Here is a 4,887-nt window from a genome sequence, read left to right on the forward strand (position 1 = left end):
TTCAATGCTCATTCTCTGAGCTCCTGGAATATCATCAGCTCTGGTGGCACAGAGGTCAAGGGCAGAGCCCTGCTCACCTTAGTCTGGGGTGTGACCATGCCTTTCTCTTACTTTCGCTGAAGACCCACCCCCTCCTTTACAATGTACCCCAAAGAAATGCACATGGGGAGGATTCCATCCTGCCCATGGACTCCAATCACAGCAATAGCTACTGCTGGGGGAATTGTGTCTTTCTTCTCGCCACCAGCAGGCAGCTCCTGGAAGCATCTAGCATCAGTCTTGAGATCTTGCAGGCAATGCTGCTCTCTGGTGTCACTTCACAGTACTGCTGTTCCTCTCTGGTCCGGAGCTGGGATCGCAAAGCCTGGCTCAGGCCTGACACGGAGATGTGAGATAAGAGTCTCTCACTGGCCTCAGGCTCACCTCCTAGGCCAGGCTGCCTGCCACTGAGCCCCAAGAGATCTGCTGGTCTGTGTCTCTCCAGTTCTGGGTTACAAGTGATCACCAATTGTTGCACCCAGCTTTTTTATGCAGACACTAGGGATTGAACTTAGGTCTTCATGACTTTAGGACACTTTATCTCTTCAACCTCAGATTTAGAGAGATCCACCGGTCTCTGCCTCCTGAGTGCTAAGAACAAAAGTAAGTACTATTGTGCTCTACTGTGGAATTATTTTTCAATAGCAATGAACATGTCCTGAGTTCAAGAAACAGAAAAGAGGGGAAAAAGTAAACCTCAGGCCATCATCGGTCTTAGTGGCAGCCTTTCTTCTCTGCTTAGTTCACACTGTGACAGTCAACTGTAATGTACCTATAGGTCTATTTTGCAAGACTTTAAAAAATACTAAAGGACTTGCGTTCTAATGTCTTTGATTATTCCTATAACTGCATGCCTATTATCTTTTGCTAGGAAATATCTCACCATCCTCTGTGAACATCCTCCAACCTCTCTGCCACCCCCGTCCCTTACCTGCTTCCCCAACATACTCAGTTCACACGGCTCGCATGGGAGAAGCCAGAGAGCATATTTCCATGGGATTGATTTGTAGAACTGAAGTGGTTAACAAGGAGGCATGCAAGTTTTATAAACGTCATCAGATACTGTCAGACTTGTACTCTGCAATTGGGCATTCTCACTTTCTAGTTGGGCCGCAGACAAAACCCTGTGGAACTCTAGGCCAGAGTATTGAGCACGCACCATGCCATGTTATGCTATGCTATGTTAACCCTCATTACCACGCAGGGAAGGAAGCCAGGCTACATGCTATGTGAATCCTCATTACCACCCAGGGAAGGAAGTGCTGTCTTCACATTACAGCTGTAGGAACTGTGGTTTAAAGAGCTTAGCCTGCCTTAATTTAAGAAACAGAGTTGAATCCAAGTCAGGAGAGTCCAGCCACAGCCAGCATTTCTCAAATCTGTGTCTTTCAGCACCACTCAGGGTGTATGCGGAAAGCTGGCTAGGTCTCTCTCTAGTTTCTGATTCAAGAAGTATAGAGTGGACGTGAGAACAGCAGTTCTCAGTCTCCGGTGATGTAACACTGTTCCAGGAACAACCATTGATCCTGTTCTGGGACACGGCAATGCTAAGCTTTGACTTTGACTGGATGTGATTTCAGACTCTGTGTTATTATCAAGTAAGTGCATTTGTTTAAATAGAATCTTTCATAGTCTTTTGAGTGTTTCAGGTAAGGTCTGTGGTTCTCTCTCTCTCTCTCTCTCTCTCTCTCTCTCTCTCTCATTTCCTCTCTCATTTTCTCTCTCTCCCTCTCCCCAGCATGTTCTACATACTTGTTACTGTGTAGTGTATACATGTTTGTGGGAACATGCTTGCTTGTGCATGCATATGGAGGCCAGCAGTAGACTTCAAGTATCTTTGGTTGCTCTTCACCTTTTTACTTTGAGAGATCGTCTCTCACTGAGACTAAACTTGACTGACAAGATGAGGATGGTCAGCCAATGAGTTTCAAGGACCAGCTGCCTGTCTCCTTTTTGCACTGGGGTTGTAGGCATGGCCTACCTCCCCTGGCTTTTCACTTGGGATCTGGGATCAGAACTCAGGTCCTTGTGTTTGTATGGCAGAAATTGTACAGACTGAGCCATCTCCCATCCTTGGGATCTTTTCTTGCATCATGACTTTTGTTGTCATTGTTTGTTTCTTTATGACAATTCTTACTTTTAATGGAGACAATGCTCAGAGAAACCTTTGGAGGAGTTACTGTAGAGCCGGTAGATAGTTACATTGTAACTATGGGGAGTTACCATGGAGATCTTAGAGCACTGCATCATTGTAACTCAGACAATTACATTGTAACTACAGATGGAGAGGCTGAGGCTGGGCAAATCACCTCCAAGTTGGGCAGATATGGGTGGAGACACAGGCTTGGGGAGCCAGTGTCAACAGACATGTCAAGCCACCTCTCAGAGTCTCACATCTTCTGAGAAAGGATGTTTGTGCTCCAGAGTTAAGCAGGCCATGCAGATCATCTTCAGCTCTACCCTCTTCCAGAAGAGGCTGGGTGTGGACCAAGCTGTTGGTCAGTACCCTCCCTGCCCCAGATCCCCAGAGACCATACACTCCTTCTCAGCTCTGTTCCCAGAAAAAGTTGATATTTCATTTTCTTTTTGCATCTGAATTATAACTTCCCCATGGTACGGAAGATTCCTTTCTTTATCTGGACAGGACATGAGGATGTTTATGCCAAGAGCTCAGCTTGAACCCAGTGGCAACAAAGATGCTTGGTTGTTACCAATTATTCTGCGTGATAGATACATGCCAATGGGTAAAATAGCAAGTTTTCGTCTTTGTAAGCTTGTTAATTTTGTCTGAAGCATGTCACCAATGGCTTCCTTGCCTTATGGAAGCTTGTGAATACTAAATACAGAATCACAGAGGACCAAATGCTACCTCAGGTTCCCCTAAAGCAACCAGCTGACCACTGGAACACCAGAAATGTGGCTGTTGCTAGGACTTTCAAACTGATTCTAGCTCAGTAGATTGAGGTCAGATTCAAGAATGTACAACTCTGAGGGAGTTTGACCATTTTAACCTGATACTTTCAGTTACCTCAGATGAAGTCTTCAAGATTCTGACTTCTTACCCAGAAAGATATGCAGACATCTAGAATACATGGCCTGTGCTCCTCCAGCAAATACTCACCAGGAAACCATTTACACAACGGTTACTATGTGCCAAGAGCCATGGTAACGTCTGCATGGGGGTTAGCTTTAATATTTACAGCTACTCTAAGGGCAGCACCAATTACTTTCTCCAAATAATAATCAACCCACACATAATTACACACAGACAGAAACACATACACAAACAAACACAGATACTCTCATTGTTCATAGTACTAGTTTGGGTTTGACACACTCTTCAAAGGTCCATCTCTCAAGGTTGGGCTCTCAGGTGGCACCGTTGGGAGGTAGTGGAACCTATAAAACATGGTGTCTAGTTGGGAGGTCTTTGGATCACTGGGCACATGCTACTGAAAGAAACCATGGGGCCTTCTATCTTTTATGCTGTACTTCCTGGTCAGTTTATCAGTCTTAGCCTGGCACTGCCAGCCCGCACCTCTTGCAGAGACTCAAGAACAGTGGGCCTTTCTAAGTGAAGACTAGAGCTGTTAAATCCACGAGCCAAGCAACCCCTCCCACTTTCTGATTGGTCTCAGACATTTCTTATGGTGATTGGACTCTACCAGCTGAAAAGCAAGCGCTAATGCCCGGGTTTATCTGACTCTTAAGACCCATGCTCTGGAGTAGAACGCTCGGGGTGAAAATAGGGACAGAATAGAAACCAAGGAAGAGACGTGAGCAAGGCTCGGGGACTGTCAGATGCCTCAGGAAGTACCTGCAGCTAGGGCCGAAGACTCTAGAACTTGACCTCCAGAACTCACAAGGAGCAAGGTGGCACACAGGCAGACATGGTGCTGGAGGAGACGCTGAGAGTTGTATAGATCCCAACCAGTAGGAAGGGAGGGAGAGGGGGATGGAGGGAGGGATGGGGAGAAGGGGGGCTGCACCTGGCATGGGTTTTGAAACCTCAGACCCCATCCCCAGTGAGAGACTTCTTCTGACAAGGCCACACCTGTTCCTTCTCAGGTAGTGCCATTCCTTAGTGACTAAGCACAAGAGCTTTGGGGGCCATTCTTATTCAAACCACCACAATAAAATTAAGAGAAAAAAATTACAGTACTTGGCTTTGTATTGTCCTATCAACGACTCACTTCCCAACTGCAAATCAGCACGTTTCTCTGTTTACAACGCCAGTCCTGGGCTAGAATCTGACAGGCGACCAAACTGACCTCAGCCTCACTGTGGTCTGGAGCCAAATCTAAGGTACCTTCTAGATTTACACTGACTGAGGCTGGGGGCGTGGCCTCTGCTCTGACTTACACTGAGTGAGGCTGGGGGCGTGGCCTCATCGTACAGCAGGCTCTTTGTACATTTGTTTTTCCTCATTATCCACATGATTCAAAAAAAGATTACATGGAAAAGTCCAGAAATAAACAATCCCTGTGTTTTAAATAACAGAGCATTGTTATAGCTCATGTCTCCTTATTGTCAGTTATCACTGTTACACCTGTGTCTAAGTTATCAATGATATTATTACCACTAATATGCATATACTGGACAAAACCCTACTCTTCAGAGGACTGTTTGGGTCCCCTTTGGGCGTCTCTGAGTTGGTTGTGGAGAGAGGGGTCCGGCTCTTGTGTAGTTCAAGAGGGTAGAAGACCAGCAACCCAAAGCAGAGATACAATATTTGTTAAGGGACAGGTACCAACAGGAGATGTTACAACTCTTATTTGTGGTACTCAGATGAAGGCAGAACAGGTTACAACACCCAAGCCGCACTCTTCACGGACAAGTAAGAGACAG

Source organism: Mus caroli, unplaced genomic scaffold (genome assembly GCF_978045245.1).
Source record: "Mus caroli unplaced genomic scaffold, Mus_caroli_1 scaffold_15, whole genome shotgun sequence".
Taxonomy (NCBI): Eukaryota; Metazoa; Chordata; class Mammalia; order Rodentia; family Muridae; genus Mus; species Mus caroli.